Source organism: Siphateles boraxobius, unplaced genomic scaffold, assembly GCF_051911475.1.
Source record: "Siphateles boraxobius isolate OS27281-9 unplaced genomic scaffold, OSU_SipBor_1 25, whole genome shotgun sequence".
Taxonomy (NCBI): Eukaryota; Metazoa; Chordata; class Actinopteri; order Cypriniformes; family Leuciscidae; genus Siphateles; species Siphateles boraxobius.
The window spans coordinates 11818167-11828831 of record NW_027508866.1 but is presented as its reverse complement, the minus strand read 5'-3'; positions in this window follow the sequence as shown (position 1 = coordinate 11828831).

Genomic DNA, 10665 nt, shown 5'->3' with positions numbered 1-10665 from the left:
GGAGAGCGCTGTTTTCAAGCGTCCCACGGAGAGCGCTGTTTCCAAGTCTGCTGCAGAGAGCGCTGTTTCCAAGTCTGCTGCAGAGAGCGCTGTTTCCAAGTCTGCTGCAGAGAGCGCTTTTTCGAGGCCTGCTGCAGAGAACTTTCCTTCTGAGTCGGCGATGTAGACTGCTGGTTCCGAGTCTGCTTCGGAGAGCGAAGGTTCCGGTTCTGTTTTTGAGAACGCGGATCCTGTCCCAGCTTTACAGCCAGACGCAGCGTCTTCCTTTCCCGATCCTTCACCACCTGCCTCACCCCTTGTCTTCGCTCCTCAGCCGGCTGGCTGGTCTGGAAGCCGCTCCTTAAGTGGGGGGTTCTGTGATGATCCGGCCTTCTTGTCCTTGATTTTCCCTAGTCTTGAGGCTGGATCATGACAGACCCATGTTTTTTGTACAAGCACATGGCCTTTTGTTTGGGCCATGTGCTTGTGTTGTCTTGTTACGTAACCCCGCCCCCTTGTTACCCTCCTCTTGTCATTTTTGTCTAGTCAGTTTCACCTGTTCCTGTAATTAGTGTCTCCCTTTATATGCCCCTTGTGTTTGCTGTGCTGGGTCGGTTCATTGTGATTCTCAGTGTGTATCCTGTGATTTCTACCTGTGTGTTAACTTTCCTGTGAGTACCTTGTGAGTTTTTGTCTGGTGAATTACTGATCCTGTTTCTGTAGTTAGTTTATGGTCTAGTTAGTCAGTCCTAGTCTAGTTTAGTCTGACTTAGTCTTGTCATTTCTTTTGCTGTTCATGTTTTGCCCCCTCGTGGGTTTTGTTTTCTCTGTTTTCTGTCTATAATAAACTTTGTGTCACTGCATCCTGTATGCGCCTGGGTTCACCTTCCACCGTCATAACAACAAGTTTGAACCGGAATCAGACCCAGATGATGAAGAGACTCCGGCAGAAGAAACACAAATGAGAATGGACCAGGACGCCTCGGAATGGTTATTTGATACATTTACGTACTTATAGAGATGTAATCGCGTCCCCTTTGCAAATATGGATGTGCAACACACACACAGACAAACACAAACTGTGATAACGTTGGCGCAATTTTTTGAAACTACAAACACAAATACTGTGATAACTTTGCTATGTACAAACGAAATTACATTTATGCGAGGGACCTGTTGTGTCAGGTTTACATTACTTGTCGTAGATGTGCTTATGTGGCAAATGTGAGAAGGTGGCTACAGAACATGAAAATATATGCTGCAGGGAGATAGACCAGGTATTAATTTATTTACATTTGTAATTGTTGCAAAAAATAATACGTGACATAAAACTGTTTGACGCTATTTGTTGTATGGAAAGTTACAAGACGGATGAAACATAGGAATTTTGATGTCTTGTCTTAACAGAAAACATGCACAGTTTTTAATACAATATCTTTAAAAAATATATTTATAAACGTGTGGTTACACACTATACAAACAATGTTTAAATGATTACACAGACATCCTACGACGACGACAACAACAACTTTAGACGCATTTGTTTGTTGAATTGGCTGACATCGACTGAAATGACTATTTGCTCAATAATCATAAAATACACTTACTTCTACTGGAGGTGACGTTGGATTGCGAACACTAGGCAACGATCCACACTTGAGGATTAACTTTGAAGCAAGACCTGCTTTGAATTGACCCTCGTTCACAAAACAGTCTGTCAGGAAATGATTCGCGCAAACATAAACGTATTTTGGAAGTTTAAGTGGCGCCTTTCCTTCCTAAATAAAATCCATCCATTGCGTTTTCAGTGGCTCTGATGTCGGAAGTAAGTGAAAACTATGAACATTATTACATCCCAAAACAGAACAGTTATGTTTCTTAGGAGACATTTTCGACAAGGCAGCACAAATCGTCAGATCACCGGCTATCGTTGGAACAATGCAGGATGGCGTACCGAGGGCCGGGTCTATGCCAAAACTACAGTGTCAATCAAACAACGTCGGTGGGGCTTGCGCAATTCTACGTCACACTGAGCCAAATCTTAGAACAGCTAGTTCTGAGACAGTGCTTATGATTTATTGAGATTGTGAAAAAAACACTGGGTGGATTTTTATCATTCTAGGGTGGTTTTGCTCACACACTGCCAACACACATTTATGTTCAAACACCATGTAAAAGTGAATTTTAAATAAAAGGTGCCCTTTAATAATATATGAAGGAATGAGCCAATTATTATTGTCTGTGATAAATGACGTCACAGATGATGTCAGTAGAGTTTAACTTGTTCCTTTAAACTATTAAGAAGGTTAAAAAATATATTTTGTAAACTTATACTTGTCTTTAAACATAAAAGGTGAAGACTAAACTCTAAATAAGCGTTTGATCTGTTTGCGTGGCTCTGTGGTCGTTTGTTTGTGGTGGGGGGCTGCAGTTTTTAAGGAGGGGCAGGAAAAGGAGCCGAGAGAGGAAGCCAAAAAGCATTCAAGTATTGAGCCAAAATCTGGAGGATAATCTCTTTGGCTCTGCTAAAAAGTGTCTGTGGTTGAAACTCTTAATTTTGAGATCATTTTGGGTTGAAAAATAAAAACACCCCAAGGACTGCAAGTTCAGATGGGTAGTTTAAGTAATCAATTCCATGTTTCATCTCAGTGTACAGTGTGAGAAATTACCACAGCGTCCCACAGGTGGTTCCCATTTTAGTGTCTATCTCTCCTCTAATGCCATCATGTTTTCTGAGAGATTAAGAGAAATGATGTGGATTGATGAGTAAATAGATGTAAATGGTATAACAAAAAAAAACATAAGTACACAGCCAAAGGGTAATTTAGGGACATGTTTGGCCCCTTTGTGTGTGTGTGTGTGTGTGTGTGTGTGTGTGTGTGTGTGTGTGTGTGTGTGTGTGTGTGTGTGTGTGTGTGTGTGTGTGTGTGTGTGTGTGTGTGTGTGTGTGTGTGTGTGTGTGTGTGTGTGTGTATATGAATTATATAAGTAAATATATATAAGTATGAGTGTATATATATATATATATATATATATATATATATGTATGAGTGCATATATATATACAGTGCCTGGCATCCAACAGTATTCTCGCATTTTGTTGTTGCTGCCATAAGTTAAACTACTTTAGGTTACTAGATCTGAGGAAGACTACAAAAAAATCTGCTGCATTGAAGGTTCACAGTAGCATGTAGCCTCCATAATCCTTAATGTCAAGTCAAGTCACCTTTATTTATTCAGCGCTTTTTACTTTACAGGTTGTTTCAAAGCAGCTTTACAGCGATAGCAGGAAAATAATGCAACAAAGTTTGTTTCGCCTGTACAGGAGGAAGTTTGGAACAACCAGGACTCCTTCTAGAGCTGGCCTCCTTGCCAAACTTGGTTAGAGTAGTGACCAAGAAGCTGATGGTCCCTCTGGTTCAGCTCCATGATCTGTAGATGGGAGAAAAGTGTGTGGTGGTGGCAGCATCATGCTTTTAGCATAACATTTTTCAGCAGCCGGAACTAGGGGACTCGTCAGGGTAGAAGGAAAGCTCAACGCAGCAAAATATAGAGTTAGCCTTAATGAAAACTTCATCCAGAGCATTCAAACCTCCAACAGGACAATGACCCTACACAGCTAAGACAATGCAAGAGGGGGTTATGGACAACTCTGTGAATGTCCTTGAGTGGTCCAGCCATAGCCCAAACTTAAAATAAATAGACCATCTCTAGAGAAACCTGAAAATGTCTGCCCACTGAGGATCCCCATCCAACCTGATAGAGCTTGAACGGATCTGAGGAGAAGAATGGCAGAAAACCACCAAATGCTGATATGGAAAGCTTGTCGCATTATACCCAAAATTACTTGAGACTTTAACAATACTGAGTTATGGGTACAAATACTTATGCAATATATTTATTTCAGTTGTTCCTTTTAAAATTGTAATTTTGTTGTCACTTAAAATAGTTTATCATGCAACATGACAAAATGTGAAGAAGAAAAAATGAAGGGGTATACAGTTTACAATTGACCACTGTTATGTTTATGAAAGCCCATTTCCACTACTTAAGAAAACTGGTAATAACTAAGAGCTAAAAAGTCAATTTCATGAGATAAGTCAGAATTATGACATAAAAAGCCAAAATTATAGCATAAGTTATAATTATGAAACAAAAAGCCAAATGGTTGTTCTAATTAACCTTTTAATATCATAATTTATTTAAAATTATTTATTTGGCTAATCTAATTTAGAGGTCAGTAAAAACTATCTAAGATGTTACAATGGTTCTGAACAACAATACAGTATCTGTCATCACTGTAAAACCTTTCACAGCACCCCTGCAAATTTACTGCTTGAACAGGTTTAAATGACCTCACAACATGTGCTGAACTGCAATTACTCAACAGAAAGCATACATTTTTAAAGGCACTCAGAGTGTTGCATGAAGTGTTTGCGAATTGGCTCTGACAAGAGCTTTGACCTGGCCCCATACCCAGCAGAGAGAGAGGGAGACTGCAAAAGGAGGTTGTGAAGGACACCAGCATGGGAAATGGGGAGAATCTTGGCATGACTGAGAGTGTTTCGCCTGATATGTTTAAGAGATGCCAGAAAAGCCTGTGAGGAAAGCCAGCTCTCAATCACCTCTGCTCTATACACTCTCCCACATCTCTCATTCTTCCTCTCGCTTTCTCTTTCAGTCTCTCTCTCATGGCAAGAGCCCGGGCTGAGGTTTGACTGATGCCTGTCTGCAGCTCAAGTGAGAGAACTAAAGAACCAGCACACAGTAGGGAGCGCAGCCACCTTGCCAAAACCGAGTCCTTTGATTCTGAAGAACGAGTGAACTTCAGTCTAGCAGAACTGAAAATGTTCCTTCAGCACACCAGCAAATGAGATCGCACACACTCAAAGACTGTAACATCATAGTAAAAGAAGGCTCACTCAGACCCATAAAAGCACATTAATTGGACCAGGTGACCTTTGCATTGTCATTAGCACCTACTTTATCCCAGCCGTCATTTTATGGTGTTTTTTGCAGCCTCATTACAGGATGCATTGCATTTTACTACTAGAATTGTACATAGTGTTACTGAGAATTGAATGAACACCTATAAGACAATTAAAAATTAGGACTTGGTTTTTCCTTTACAATGCCTAATGTGAATAACTTCATCAGAGGTTTTTGACGAAACTTGGATCTTTGTTTCTTGTTAGGCTAAGGTTTTTTTTTTGTGTGTGTGTGCTAATTTGGCCATTATTCAAATATTTAAACAACATATATAAATTGGCTAGAACAGAACTTAATATTTAAAGGGAAAGTTCACCCAAAAATGAACTTTCTGTCACCATTTACTCACCCTCATGTCATTCCAAACCTGAAATGACTTTTTCCTGTGACAACACAAATGGACACTATGTGCAAGAATGCAAATGATGATTGCTGTTAAGCTCCCAAATGTCAAAAAAGTACAATAAAAAGTACCATTAAAGTTGTATGCATGCAACTTTTGCACACATTCAGGTCATTCCTGTGTAGTTTGGTGGATTTCATGTCCCCATGAAACAATACTGAATATTTAACATAAAATGTTTATCAAGTTTCATGCCACATGATTTTCCATGCATCGATATACCCCAATTAACACAAATTCATAGTGATTAGTACCTAAGAATAGTTTTTTTGTTTTTTTTAAATGAAGCACCTCACAAATTCCCATGTCTCCAATCAACTTCACTTTAAAAGAGATTTACATATACCGTATATATATATTTTTTTAAATTACTTAAAAAAATTAATGTGTGAAACCAATAAACTTTTGTCCCTCAAACTCCAGTTCACCCTGTTACATTGGTGCTAATTGCCCTTTAAAATCTAGTTCACCCAAAAATAAAAATTAACCCATGATTTACTCACCCTCAAGTTATCCTAGGTGTATATGACATGTATGTTCAATCATACTTCGGAGTAATGATTTATATTTCTAAGGCAACTGTTAATTGACATAAAATGCAGCAGCCAAGCATTAAAATTGATTAACTCTTCAGAATGGGTGGATGTGCATTGGTACCTTTTTGGAAAATTTGGAATTTCATTTCACAGCAACTCTCATGGTCTGGCATCTTTCCAAATCTTTGATATGACAGAAATTGCATCCACATCCAGCAGAAACCATATTTAACAAGAAAAATACAAGATTGTACTCATTACTGAGGCATGATGTTTGTGTCTCTGTTTATGTAATCATGAGACTTCATTTGTGTGCATGCATGAGTTTGTATGTGCACTGTGTGTTTGTATATGGATTTGCCACATGTTTCCATTTAACAGCACCGGAGAAAAAAAGTTTAAAAAGCCGGGGCACAGCACAGGCTCTAATTTGCAAAGGGGATTTGCAAAGAGTGTGCGATGATCTGGTAAAATGCTGTATGGTGTTTTCACTCTAAATATGGCGACAGGCCATGCACACATCAGAAGCTGACCACTCCTGGGTTACGCACTCATGCTGACAAACTAAAAATATCAGCTGAAAATATTTTGGGACACTGCACACACCAAAAAATGGCTGCATAAAGTCAGTAAACTGTGAAGGCTTCGCTTCTAATTGACAGATTTTACTGTGAAACTCATTTTGAGACTGTGAGTTTCAGTGCAAGGAAAGAATGTGAATCTAGCCAGACAAAAAAAAAGAAACAATTTGTAAATGCTTTTCATGTGTTAATAAGCAAAGTCGAATGCTTTCCTCACCAAAATGTAAAAATATACAGCTATTGTTATTCATTGTAAGTTTATTTTCTCTCTTCGTTCAAAGCCCACCCTTCCTCTTCTCTTTTATTTGTCGTTTTGGCAGAGACACGCACTGCTGATCGCATGGGTTCCTGTCAGTTTGAGACTTGTTAAAAAGGTTTGACACTTTTTGTGTTTAGTGCTGCCAACAAATTCGTACAAGTAGGAACATTACATATTGTTTTATTATAATATCTGAATGAGGCTTTGATATTACACTCTTTTCCATTTTTTGTGGGAATATTGTTCCTGATGAGCTCAGTGTTAAAAAAAAGTTGCTGCCTTAAATTTTTAAGTAAAATCAACTTGGATGTTTTAATAATTTCAACTTAAATTGCATTAAACTGATGTAAAAAAAAAAGAAAAAGAAAAAAAGAGTTAACTTGTATAACTTGTAAAAAAAAAGATGGAAATTGTTTAAATAACATTGTTAAAGCAATGTAAAAACACATGTTGTATAAATTATTGATCATATATTATTTTACAGTGTGGGTGCTTTTTTGTTCTGGGACAGATCAGATTGCATTTCAAACTGTCGCATTCTGGGAAATGGGAAACACTGGGAAGTATCCAACCCATCCATCCAAGTTCAAGCATTTGAAACTTTCAAACAATGTTAAAGCTTTTTTTCTAGCTAGAATTAGTTATATGAATTTCTTTGAATTTCAATTAATTTTGAAATTCTACTTCTTACATACATTCAAATTGCAACTCTGAATACTGTTTGAAACCTTGATATAAATTTAAAAAATGTATTTGAAATTGATGTACAAAGCATTCTTAATTCAATTCTCAATGGCACACAAACTGTAAGAAACAGTCTATTTGAATGTAATCAGCTAAATAGAAATATAATCTTTCTGGAAAAATTATAGCATGATCATTTTAGAATCATTATAGATAATATCAAAGCCAATATACCATTAGAGTCATTGCATCTTGCACTGAAAAATTATGCCAAAATAAAGAACAACTAATGAATCCTGTGTTATTCTTATAGTGTTAACATTACATCAGTTAGGGAGCCCGTGGAATTCACAGCAAGTGTCAATATTTATTCACTTCTCTATTAGAATGAACTGCCAAAACCCAGAGAGGGATCTGGCAGGAGGTTAAGGTGTCCTCACTCACAGCTGTCCGATAAACATCAAACAGAGGCTGATGGTGAGATGAAAACCTCATCTGCTCCTGATATGGTCCTTTGTGATTGAGTGCTCGATTCATGCTGACATGATAGATTCACACGAACACCAATAAATACATCAAAACACAAAGATTTGGCTGACTGGACAGCCTAAAGCAATCGCCACCTGTGTAATTCTTCTTTTATTCTTATAAGCCCATCCTGCAGAGCATGTCAGTAAAACAGTTGAGCTCCAGGTGCATCAAGAGAAATGCTGAGCTTATTATTATTGCACTACTGGAAGGAAACCACAGACAGAGGCAGGAGGCAACAAAGGAGGGGGGAGAATTTGGGCCTCTTGGAAAGGAGGAAATGTGTTTGAGAGGGAACATCTCGCTCCTCTGACACCAGGAAAACGGGTAAAAGTTATTAATATCTGTGTGACTGTGTTTGGGAAGTTGTGGGAGGCATTTCCGGAAGTGGGGCCATCTGCACCGGGTGGTTCCCATGATGCCGTGCTGTGTTGTTTGGGTCAATCCAGGGTGTGGTTGATAGTTTTCCACTTTGGGTGGAACCAGGAACAGTATCAGGAATGGAGGGCCATCAGAAACCACAATACTTTGACTATGTGGAACTGAGTTTGTCTCGGTCAAACCCCACAGCACCGAAACGGCAAGTTGGCATTGATGATGTGGCCACAGTCGCTATGGAAGAGCAGGAAACATCTCCAGTGCCCTGCTGTGGTGCAGGGATTTTCTGAGCGGGGCGCATTGTTTGGTTTGCGCTTGTGAGACAGCCGTTTAGGCCACAGAACTGATTGTCAGGCAATGAAAACACATCACATGGAGGAAAGGCGTATATGAAAGCATCACGCAATCCATGTCTTTGTTAGATCCACCCATATTCATCCAAAATTAGATGGATGTGTGGTTTGAGTGGTGATTTTCTATTGAGCCTGGCCTGGCAACTATAAACAACAGGAAACTAGCATCCACAAAGTTTACCATCGAGCTCTTCCTCCACGTGCCCTTCACTGCCAAAGGTTTATAATGCAACCAACATAAATAAGAAATATAAGACTAGGGGACTTGTTTATCGGAATTACAAATAGTGGCAGAAAAAAAATGTAAAGCGAGGGCAATTCTTATAACACTGAATTAATATCATAATTACGTGAATATAGTGGTGAATTTTAAATTTTGATTTGATTAGACATTGCCATTAAATTTTTTTGTAATGTTTTAATTGTTTTTATTAAATAACATCATATAAACAATGTAAACGTATCTGAGACAATAAAGCACAAAAAGGTAGGTCAAATATTAATTTTGACAAATGCCAGTTCCTCAATGGAATCATCTTTTAAAAAGTGGCATCATTATAGGAAAACATAGACTTCATATTTGTGGCTTTAGATTGTGGGTTAAACTATTGTGAATAGGAATAAATTATACTGGAAAAAAGTATGTATAGTGATCATGGACAGTTGAACAAATCTGGGGTGCGTTTCCCGAAAGCATTGTTTGCCAACTGGTCGCAAGTTCAATCATTACCAACATAGTTCAACAATTCGCTGTATCCCGAAACCATAGTTCAAACGAACACTCGCAAATAGCATCGCAACGTTACAAGGTTGGTACCATATATAGCCTATATATATATATATATATATATATGCCGCTAGCCATGTTGGAACTGTGAAAGGCGGTCTGTGAACACTATATCTCCAATAGACTTCAGAAGATGATTTTGATAAACCAACACAATATACAACAAGACGAAGGTGTCAGCTAACACGACATGAAAAATACACCATAGTAAAAATAAAAACATTAAAAAGTACTACAGTAAAAATAGTTGTCTCAGTCAAGCAATTTAGCTCTTTATTTCAATCACCTTCTCTCCTTTGTATAAGTTATAATGAAGTTTTCTCATCTGAGTTTGACATTTCAACGCATATTGATATTTTAAAAGGGTCCAATCTGGCAGTGTTGTTTTTTAGGTGGCATATGTTTCAACAAAGTATGTGTGCCATATGAGTCCAGTCCACATGTTGAACACAAGCAAAACATTTCCGTTCTATATGCATAGATGACTTTCAGTTTAGCGAGGCGGAGGAAACAAATCTCATCATTTATCATTTCTTCACCGGCAGGAATCAAATATAAAGCAAAACACTGGTAACTAAAGGGCGGGGGACAAATTCTTCTGCTGTGCAATATATCAGATATCAAAGCTGTTAACTCCTCTGTTTCACTCAAAGACAATCTTTATACAGAGGCCGACACATCCTTGGAGTTTGTCCGATGTAGGAAGTGAATCAGACAGCTGTTGAAGAGGTTTAGGTAAGGTTAACCATCCTCAAAACAAGAAAAGCCTAGTGGGTTTCAAAAAGAATGTTGAAAAGATTTTTAAACAGTCTATCACACAAGCTCTAATACATTCTTTCATAATCAAGTAATAACACCTGTTACTGTTACACATCAAAGTTTTTACAATTCAGAGCGTGGGACTAAGACAGTGGAGCCATCAGAAATATGTTTTGGGAGGATTTTGCTGTGCGATAATGCTTTTATAGGAGTAAAGCCCTTATCTTGTCTGTATACAGTCAGCTGCTTCACTAAAACCTGACTATTCATCATCATGTACAGTAATTAGTGCTGGAACTAAAGCCATGACATATTCCATTAGAATTCCTCGGTCCACTTTACATAGGCAAAACAGACTTTACATGGTTTAAAATGTCATACACATTAGATCTATGGAGGATGGGAGGGGGAGAGTGTCATGGGTTGAAC